Source organism: Pipistrellus kuhlii, unplaced genomic scaffold (genome assembly GCF_014108245.1).
Source record: "Pipistrellus kuhlii isolate mPipKuh1 unplaced genomic scaffold, mPipKuh1.p scaffold_m20_p_15, whole genome shotgun sequence".
NCBI classification, from domain to species: Eukaryota; Metazoa; Chordata; class Mammalia; order Chiroptera; family Vespertilionidae; genus Pipistrellus; species Pipistrellus kuhlii.
In genome coordinates, this window is record NW_023425460.1 from 44,421,917 (window position 1) to 44,433,093 (window position 11,177).

The window sequence follows — 11,177 nt, forward strand, 5'->3', positions numbered from 1 at the left end:
TTGAGGGCTGATGGAGTCCTGTGGCTAACCCCAGATCCCAGGGTAAGGGTGTGTGTGTGAACCTGGGCCAGCGATGCAGACGGGCACCGGTGGAGAGCCCCTCTGATTGGCCAGAGCGCCTGCACATCATCGCTTCATTCAATCCACTGCGGAGACTGGGTTTGGGCCTATTCTGCAGAAAGAAGACAAATAGAAGAATAAGCAGACTGTGAAGAAACAGGAATGGAATTCTGGTGAGAAAATTGCTTGATAATAGCTAACACTACATCATAGCCAACAAACCTAACTGTGTCCAAATTAACGTATATTCACTCCAAACAAATGTTAATTAAACAAGCCGCCGAGTAATGCTGTGCTCGGGCTCTGCAGCTGTGCGTCCACCAAGCCCAGGCAGCCTGAGGCCCAGAAATGACAGCACCCCTTTCTCTGCTTGCTTACCTTGTTGTTCAGCCATGATGCCCCCTCTGGCTTGCCTATGTCATTGCTGGGAGAGGTGTCTGCCTAACTGGGTATTTCCTACAGGTATTGATCACACATTACTCCTTCCAATAAAAGTCAGAAGAGCTGACCGCCGTGTGGGAGGGGCCTAATTAGCCTCCTTTTGCAAAAGGGCCTCTCCCTCCTTGTTGAGATGCAAGGGCAGAGACGTCTTTGTGAATGTTTACGATGGACCCGTCACAGCATCTCAGCACACAGAAGCTCTGATTTCTAAGTATGTCTGCAGGTGTTACAGGCCTACACTTGCCTCCTAAGGAAGTGTCCTGTGCTCAGAGAAGAAAAAGAGAAAGGGCGTTACCTTGTCGGAGTTACAAACGGGTCCCTCTGCCCGTGCCACATCATTTGACTGCGGTCAACAGCCGCTCACCAGCCTCCTTTCATTTTCCTGACAGAAGGAGGACCAGACCGAAGCCCTGCCTCTCCCTGGACCCAGGGGATGGGGGGGAGGGAGGGCCAGGGGATCAGCTTTTCCGCTGAGAGTGTGCACACCCAGGCCACGAAGGGAGGTTTCCTCACTCTGTGATGATGAGCATGAGAGGAAAGGCGATAGGAAGAGGCCTGGAGGGGGTCGGTCCAGCAGGGGGCAGCGTCCCGCGCTGGCGTTCAGGACCCGAGTCTACACTGTGTGGGTGTGGCCGGGCAGGTGGCCCCCCTCTGAGCCTCATCTTCTGCACCTGGAAAAGGAGGCAGGTAATAGTGTAGGTTGGTGCCACACCCAGTGCTTACGCAGTGTTTGCCACTCGGGTTATACCAGGGGAGGCCAGCTGCGTAGGATCCCTGCAGGCTCTCGCCGAGTCGTGAGGTCTGGCAGTCTGCTTAAGCACGGGAGGGCCCGTTGGGTTTGCGTGTGTGCACATTTAAGGCCACTCATTTGCTGGGTGTAGCATCTAGGGCAGCAGCAGAGAGGCCTCCGGTGGCCTCGGTTTTGTTCAATGGCTCTCTTCCCATGGTATTTCCGTCCTGAAGCCGCTGGTTCCAGCTAAAATCTGAGGACACAGGGTCTCCTAAACTTGAATGATGGGACAGTAAATGGTAATGGCCCAGGGTCTGCGAGCAGCTTGGACCCAATGTTCCGACCAGAACTTTTGGCAACTGCCCAGATCCAGCTGCTGCAGCCCCTATAAAGCAAGTCCAGTCCTGACGTCTGTATACAAATATAAAGGGCTTCTCTCCTCCCTCCCTTTTTCCCTCCCTCCCCTTTCCCACCTTCCTCTCTCCCTTCCTCCTTCTCCGCATACCCTTCCTCCTTCTCCGCATACCCTCCCTCCTTCACTCCTCCCTCCCCCGCTCCTTCTAGGATATACACCATTCTTGGGGTGTATGCTGGTTGCTGTTGAAACTCTAGGCTGAGACCAGGGCAGAGATTCCCAGCAAACCTGGCTAGACTCCATGTCCCCACGGCTGCTCTGGGGAACCTCATGGACAGCAACCCTGTATCTGTCCTATTCCCACAGAACTGGAGGGGGAAGTGGGGGCGGGGCAGGAGACTGAGGGTGGGACTTGAGTCATTTGCATGTGTTTTCACTCCTTTGCTGCCCCACCCCCCACCCCACCTTCACCACATACGGCCTGTGTCCATGGGCTAAGCATGTAGGCATATAAGTTCTTCAGCTAGCCTCTTCGAGTGCCCCCTCCCTGCCCTGAGCATTTCCTTTAAATTAGCCGCACACACTTATCATGTGAGCCATTATACAAACAGAGCTTTAGATGCTGAGCAGCTGAAAGGCTTACAGGTTTGGAATGGAATTTACTAATTTTAATGTCAAGTGCATTGTTATTTATCCAGCTTCTTAATGAAAATATAATGCGCAATAACCTTTAAAAGTTAATATAAGGGGAAAGGGAATAACGGCAGAGATATATTTATTTTTAAGAGTTTCCATATATCACTCTCTGCCTGGAGCTCAGGACTCCCTGGAGAAGTCATTGTCTGGGACGTTTAGGGTGACAGGTGACTGATGCCGCCCTATTTTCCTTTCATTTTCCACGAGCCACCACTTTAGAGAGGCATCTCACCCTCCAGGTTGAAACCAAGACTTCGCTGGCGGGTATGCCGTACCCCGAACGAGATCCATAGCTCTCTCTCTCTCTCTCTCTCTCTCTCTCTCTCTCTCTCCTCTCAAAAAGTCCATTTTATCTTTATTGTGTTTCCCAATGACAAAAGATTAAAAATAACAAATGTTCCTTTTAAAATGCAACCATTACAAACATGATTAACATAGAAATAAACGTCAGAGATAATCGCTATAGAAACATCGTGTGTTCTTTCAGACAGCTTTCTCCACGTGAACAGTGATGACTTTTGTGTGCGTTTATATAACAATGGGTGACACTTATTTACCATTTTGTTATGCCCGAGTGTTTCACACGGATTAGTTCCTGAGACACAGGGATGTTATGAAGCTTACCCAGCACTGCCCAGGTTGGACACAGGTGATGTGACGGGAGCACCGGGCTGTGCCCCGCACTGCGTGCTGCTTGTGACCACCCGCTCTGTTACAGAGTGAGGCGACTTTGTAATCCACTCCCATTTCTGAAACCTGTTGCCAAGCTCACCACGTGACTTAGGCATCTTTCTGTGTTGGTTTTCAGATTATGCTTTAATGGCCGCAAACTCTATCACTTGTGTGGATGACCAAGAACTTACGTAGTCTTCTATGGATGGGTGCGGAAGGTTTCGCAAGCCCTTTTCTGTTATGCCCGGTGCTAGTATGATTATCACGTGACAGGCCTGTTTGTGAGTGGGGGATGGTGTTTTTGAGAACTGTCAAGAAGACAGCAATCCTCCTTAAAGGAAACACACACTTTGTACTTTGTTAAACAGTCACAGGTTGACTTCTAGCTCCAACAGTTGGACAATGGGGTGGTGGTTTCTCTCACGTCCCACTAAATTGGCATATTACAGTTTTTCTTAACCTTTGCCTATCTGATAGATAGCTGGTGTTGTTCTTATTTGCAATTCTTTGATTTTTTAGTGAGGCTGAGTGTTTCTTCTTATACCTCACTGGAGGCCCCATGCATGAGGTTTGTGTAAGAACGGGCCTTCTTTTCCCTGGCTGCTGGCATGACTTTTGCTCTGGCCCGGAGCTGCCTTCCCGCTTTCCCCCCTGCCCAGAGACCTGGAGCGGCTGGGGTGGTGTGGAATGCCTGCATCATCGCCCTGCCGCTGTCCACTCGGTGCCTACACATGCAAATTAACCCGCCATCTTTGTTGGATTGATTTGCACACCCACTCCTAATTGGCTGGTGGGCACTGTGAAGGTATGGTTGATTTGCATCTTACTCTTTTATTAGTGTAGACGGCCATTTGCATGGACTTTCCCCTGGGAATTTTATGTCCTTATCCCTTTCTATAAAGCCTTTTAAATTTCATTGTTTTGTTAAGGTTTCCTTATATACGAAGGACCTTTCTAGATGACCCCGAAGCAAATAGAAGTGATGAGGTAGGTCTTCATAACTCAGCACCCATTATGGCGTTCAGTAGATGAGTAACGGGAATATAACAATGCCTGCGCTGACACACTCTTTGTAAATGAAGACAACACATGTGTGAGCTCCTCTGGAAATGGTGGACAACTTAATCTACACCCACACGGCCACTGAGAACAATGAGAAAAGCCGGGAGAACGGTGCTGAGGGAATGAAGTCCTAAATAAATGCAGCGATAGGTGACAAGCACGAACTGGGAAAATCAATCCTCCTCCACATTTACCGGCAGAGATGAGCGGTTAGGCAGAACCAATCACAACACCGACAGGTGTGCGTTGTTGGTGGTTTTGTTAATTTTTTAAACAAATGGACAAGCAAACTCCCACATTTATTTGGAAATGTAGAGGCCGCCGGACAGTCAAGGGCACGTGGAAGAAAATGGAAAAGTGAGGGTGTTTGATCCCCCTTCCTGCTGATATTTAATTCCCAGCGAGATTTGAGACAGCTGGTTATTGGAACAGAGATGGACGCGTACGGACCAACGTTGCAGAATCCAGGCCAGACACAAACCGTGTGTGTGGTGACTTGAGCGATGGCAGACACAGTCCCTGTCTTACTGACAAGGAAGGGACACTTTTCTCCAAGGTCACACGCTCTGTCCGCACAACTGGGAGGAATCGGGGTTCTATCGATAATTCCCAGCGCGCCCTCGCCCCAGCCTCGCCGGCGGGCCGAGGTTTGAGCAGCAGCCGATGGAACACGCGGGGAATGGGGCTGAGTGGAGCCATGCCTCATGTTTATGGCTTCTCGGAGCACCTTCAGGGCATTTGCGCACACTGGGTTATTAAGACAACTTTTCCCAGCTGTCAGATCTAGTCATTGGCTCTTCTTCCTTCGCGGAGCCAATGGGAATATTAAAAGATTTGCTCAGTAAACTAATTTTTAAAGTTCCCAGAAAAATAGAAGCCGAGAGCTCACTCGGCCTCTCCCCTGATCTCTTCAGCGCGGCGAGAAAAATTTACTGTGGTCCTCTTCATTTCCCCTTCACAGGCCACTGCTGACGCCGAGATGGGGATAATCAGGGAGAAAATGAAATTCTCTCGCCCTTCCCGAGACACCCCGTGCATCACTCAGCCCCGGCACTCGGGCCCCCGCCTTTCTCTCTGGCTCGCCGTGACCGCCCGGCGTCCCGCTGTCCCTTTAAAAGAGAAAAACCGAGGCTGCTGGGACCACACAGTCTGTGTGTTGTGAAGTGCTTTCCTAAAAATAATCCCATCATCGGCGGCCACTCTGATGGGTAATCTTCTTTTCTGAATGGCTGGCGTGCCGGCCTGCAGAATGGTTTTTATAGCGGGCACCGGAGGGTATTACATTTTTCTGGAAAGGTGAACAAGGGAAATGGCTTTCAAATTGAAGGGAGATAGTTATGTTATAGAACCTATTAGGAGGGGGACACAATAAAAGGGCTCGGGCGACCTTTGTAGTCACATGGCTCTGCGGCCCCTCGGGTCTCTGATGAGGCCCAGCGGAGGGTCAGGTCTTCCCCACGGCCTGGTGTAAGGACTTTTTAGAATTGAGCTTTGGTGAGAAAGAAGCACATCATTCAACGTGGCAAGTGGGATGTGGCTACATGTCCTGGCTGTCGCTGTCCCTGCCTCCTGCATGCTCTTTAGGGAGCTGGCAGACGAATGGACGGACGGACGGACGGATGGACGCCTCACTGTCTGGAAGGAGAGACCAGGAGCTGTCCTCACCTCTAGGCCTGCGTGCCCACCGACCCTCAGTCCCCTCTCGTGGTGAAAGGCTGGGCTGAGGGGTGTTCGGAGGGCTCTCTGCACTGGTGCTCTGGCCCAGATTCCAGGCCTGCCGGGCCTGCCTGGCACCACCCACAGGGCCGCGGGAGGCCGATGGGCTCCTCCAGGTCCATGCCAACACGCTCGAGCATCCTGGCCTCTCTGGGTTTTAGCCCACAGGCTGCTCTCAGCAAGCCATCCCCACGGCCGAGCCAGCAATGAACACCACCCGCTCCCATGGCTCCTTCCATCTCACCACGGGCCTGTGCATAAGGCCGGCTCCACCGCACTTGCTGTCTGCCAGTCGCTGGCGGGCTGCTCTGCTGAGGAGGGAAAATCCTCCGGGGCTGGGGTCTTGTCCTCAACGGGACCTCAGGCCGTCTGCGGCGAGAGCTTCCGCCTGTGCGATCGCAAGGCTCATTTCTCAGTGACTGTCCGGAGACCCTCCCCGCTCTGCCGTCTCTTACAGGCCTGCCCGCCTGTGAACGCCGCCGTCTGAAATGGCGGCTTTTGTGTTTCTGCTTGTGTGGCAAGTGGCCTGTGAGATGAGAGCCCTTTGCCCAGGGGGCTGGCTCCGCCCCCTGAGAGAAGCTCCATGGCATGGCTGTGTCCCAGGCCTGGGGGGCGGGCCGGGCGAGGAGCACAGAGTGGGTGGCGGTCCGACGTTTCGCCGATCGATGGGCCCTGCCGCTGGTCCCTGTCGCTGGGCCCTGGGATGTATTAGGATGCAGGAAGACCAGCACGGCGCGGGCGATGACTATGCATGAAGGCCTTCGTCCCTCGCCGCTGAGCCAGCAAACAGGATCCCGCGCCCCAGGAGCGCAGCTGAACGTCCCGCTGACGGAACACGTCCCGCACAGCGGCGCGCTGCCTGGCGTGCCGGCTAACAGCTGTCTAGGCGGCTCAGAGAAGCATCCTTGGCTGCGCTTCCCAGGGAGGGCCCGTGGCGTTAGCATCAGCTCCGCCCCCACTGCCGAGCGTTCTGGAATGTTCTGTAATTGGAGCAGGAAGAGCAATCCCCTCTGCCAGCTGATGGCCCCACCGTTCCGAAGGCCCCCTGGGGCTGGGAGGGAATTTCACGTGGAGTGCGGGGGACTGCCACCCTGAGTTGGCCCTGAGCGTTAGAGTTTAGGGAGAGCTTCCACACCCACCGCTGCTTCCAGGGCCACAGCCGGGGACCGTGTCCCCTCAGTGCTGGAGCCCAGGGAGAGGCCACACTCCTGAGAACCCTGAGGGCACCTTCTGCTAATGGTCGGCCTGGAGCACAGCTTCTGGGGGTCAAGGTCAGAGGAGCCAAGAACAGGCAGGTGGTCTGACGTCCAGGGGGTAAAAGCAGACCACAACGAGGCGCTGAGTCCAGGCTGGCTCAGAGAGGGCTTGGCTCCGGGTGGGAGGAGGGCTGAGAGAGCGAGCCCCGAGCTGGGAGGAGCGGGGCAGCCGAGAGCATCCGTCTGTGTCCCTGAGAGGGTGACACTCACTTCCCCACCGGAGACGGCCCGGGGCCAGGCGCCTGGCCCATCAACAAGGTCGCCTGCGCCTCTCAGCTCTCCTCCTGCTAAGGGTGACCCAGCCACGTGGGAGGGCGCTCCTGACCCAGAGAGGCCACCGGTGTAGCGAGCGCCGGGCCAGCAAGGTGCCAGCAGACAGGAAGGCTGGTCTCCAAGGGTGACTCTGCAGAGGCCCCTCCTCAAGGGAGGTCCTTTGTCCACTGCACAGTGGGCGGCCATGCCCTGGAGCCCCCTGGGGAGCTCAGGGACCCTCGTTCTGGGGGCATTTACTCTCCAATGACATTGGGAAGAATCCAGGCTGTGCAGTGAGTGGTCCCATCCCATGACCATGTCTGAGGCAACTCCATGGAATAAGAAGCCACTGTCAGAACGCCTGTCCTCCTTTGCAGAGCTTCCCAAGGAAGTAACCACGTGGGAATTATCAGCTCCCGTCAGCAACCCTCCCCACGGCGACCTGTCCAGGTGTAGGACACGACGCCGATGGTGTGGAGCTCGGATTAAGCTGCCGGCGGAAGAGGATGCCGGCTGCCCCGTGGTGACCTGAACCTCAGACCCACCGGGGGAACGGGCAAGGCGCCGGCAGCTGCCGTGGCAACACCAGGGCCATGCTGTCCGGCCGCCGGAGCCACAGGCAATTCCTCTCGCTGATCGAGGAGCAGCTGCCAGCTCCACGCCCGCGCCCTCAGGACGTGACCGGGTGTCCGGCTGTGCAGGCCACACGCCTGCGGCTGAGTGTGCAGGGAGAGGCCCCCAGTCGGCGGCCTCAGCAGGAGACGCGAGGCAGGTGCCTTTGGTGGGGGATCCTTGCAAATGTCCCGGGAGTATGAGGCAGTTTTCGTGTAATTAAACCTGAATCGCTCAAATTATGTAATTGATTATGTTCAGCTTCAATCACGACTTCTAATTGATGCCAGTCTGTTGCCTCTGCACCTGGGCTTGTTGTCCCCGGGAGCGGGAGCAGGTGGCCGACCCTGCTGGGGGAGGGGAAGGAGGGGAGTTGGGGTGAGGTGCTGGAGGGGCAGAGGAAAGCCCCAGAACCGGGGTCTCTCGGTGCTGACACGGGGGCACGGGGGTGCTCTCTTTACTAAAAAGGGGTGACGGCAAAGTGGAAGACAGCTCGGGGCTGAGCGCTGAGCTGGCTGCCGCTGGGGATGGGGCATCGCACACCTTCGTATTTGTCCTAAGGACACGGGTCAGAGGCTGAGAAATGGGGAGGCGGGAGGAGGAAGTCACTGAGGGAGCCGAGAGCGGTCAGTGAGCCACCTCGGGAAGGACCAGAGCACAGAGGGCGGGTGTTAGAGCGAGGGGCCCACCTGGCCTGCCTGCAGGGGCGCCTCTGCCAGGCTTCTGGCTCGGCCCTCAGCTACTTCCAAAGCGGATTCTGACACGTTTTCCCAGGCCACAGTTCCGTGCACGGGCGTGCAGAGCAGAAAGAAAACGATAATAAAAACCAGCGATGAAGCCGGAGCACGGGATTGCTGGGAAGGACACGCTCTCAGCTTTATTTACCCCGCAAGTAAGCCGTCGCCTGCCAGAACACACAGCTGATTAATCTTTAAACCTTCCAAGATCCCTCAGCAAGCAACCCGTTAAGATTTCCTTGAGCCTAGTAAAATTCGATCTTTTTTTTTTTTTTTAAGTTTAATATACTCATAGTGAAGAGTCACATGCTTTTTATTATTTGAAAGAAAAAGACAAGAATAAGATGAGGATTTACTTTTATTTATGGGCCCAAAACCGTATTAGAATTGGAATAATCTGTTTTGCTGGGACTGGAATCCTCAAGCACATATAGTGTGTGCACGTGGTTTGTGTGTGCTCTCTTCTAATCGTCAGCGGGCTGAACGCAGGATGCCCATGAGGCTCCAGAGCCGGGGCTGGAGTGGTGGGCTGCGGCCAGCTCCAGGGCGAGCTGTCTGCCTGCTCACGGGGACCCCCGGACCCCCGGGGCGAGGGCCCCTCAGAGCACCGGGCACTGCTGCAATGAGCTGTCTGAGCACCATTGTGAGGCAGAGCTTTTTGATACATTTCAACGGACAGACATGTCGTTAGGGCAGACGATGACCCGGGTGGGGCTCTGGCTAAATCGGTCTGTGAGGCGGGACCTGCCCCCTGCCGCTGCCCAGGTCTGCCCAGCAGAACCGAACGGAATATAAACACGGGCGGCTGGATGGAGGCTGGTCTGCTTGCTTATGAATAACATGAGCCGGTAATTCCAGCCAGGGAGGGAGGGCCCCCCATCCTCCTGGGACGCGGAGACTTTTGAATAGATCAAATGAATTTTTCAGAACCTGCTAATAGTTATACATTATTCTAAGCGCTCCACTTATGCGCCCGTCTTCTCCCGTTGTGCTTATTACATCTGACCATTTCCCTCAAATCCAATACACCCTTTACTCAAATGGCTTATTTTTCAGCCGGGCACTGCTGGAGCCCTCGCCGACCGTCTCTGCAGCAGAGGCCTGGGCATTCTGGGAGAGCCGGGGGAGGTGCACAGGTGCCAGGCCCCAGGCGGCTCAGCTCCCGGGCTCCCGCTCCAGGTCTAAGGAGGAGAGAGGGCTAACGCGGTGCCGGCCGTGGAGGGGAGAACCACCTGCTGTCCGTCTTCTGGGCTGGATGACACAAAGGCCTGGACAAGGGGAACCCGTTTCGGGATGGGTCCCTTCGATGCTTTGTCCCTGAGGTCAGGCAGAACCTGGCACTGGAGGAACTGCCTTTTCTTTCTCTTAAAAAAAAAAAAAAAAAAAAAAAAAAAAAATATATATATATATATATATATATATATATATATATATATATATATATATATATATATTATTGATTTTTTACAGAGAGGAAGGGAGAGGGATAGAGAGCTAGAAACACCGATGAGAGAGAAACATCGATCAGCTGCCTCTTGCACACCCACTACTGGGGATGTGCCCGCAACCAAGGTACATGCCCTTGACCGGAATCGAACCTGGGACCTTTCAGTCCACAGGCCGATGCTCTACCCACTGAGCCAAACCAGTTTCAGCAGAACTGCTTTTTCAAATGCTTCTAATATGGGACAATGCCCCCGGCCACTCAGAACCCCATAAATTCACCATCAAAGATGTCAGAGTGGTCGAGGTGCCCCCAGTGTCTTCGATTCAGCCTCTGGATGGGGGTTGAAAGGACCTTGAGCCTCATTACACACGGTCTCCCTGGAAGGATGGTCAGAGCTGTGGAGAGAGCCTGGCAGAGAACATCATGAGGTTGGGGAGGGTCTCACCCCTGAGATGCATCCTTGCTATAGAAATGGCCGTGGAAGCCATCAGGCCCTGAACAATGGATTCCTGCTGGAGACACTCTGTCCAGATGTTGTACATGACCTCCCTCTCAAAGAATTATGTTACTACTAGAGGCCCGGTGCATGAAATCACTAGTCTGGGCTGGTGATTAGGGCAGATTGGGACCTCCTGGATGCCAGCTGGGGCCTCCCTTCCCCAGCTTCTAGCTGCTGGCTGGGGCCTTTCTTCATTTCTCACCTCCCCCTGGTGGTCAGCACATGTTATAGCGAGTGATCAAACTCCAGGATTCCCAAACTCCCAAGGGGACAATGTGCATATTAGGCTTTTATATGTATAGATACCGAATATACCTCTTCCTATAACTGGAGAAACAGTGTATCAAGCTTGCCTTCACAGGTGAGTCCCTTTTCATAAGAGAAGTAATCTTTCCAAAGTGGTGCTGTCAACATGACTGTAGCACCGCGTCCCATGACAATTCTCTAACACCTCGTGTGCGAGTGTGCAGGCGTGTGGGTCACACTGGGCTGCGTGAAGCCGCCCACAGCTGCTGCTTTGACATCGATGCCCGAGGCATGGCAGCTGTAAATAGGCAGGAATTTCTTTCTCACATTTGTTTGTTTTTGATGTCTAGTGTCAGTGGTACCCAGAACACTCAGGGTTTTGTATCTGATAAGAGG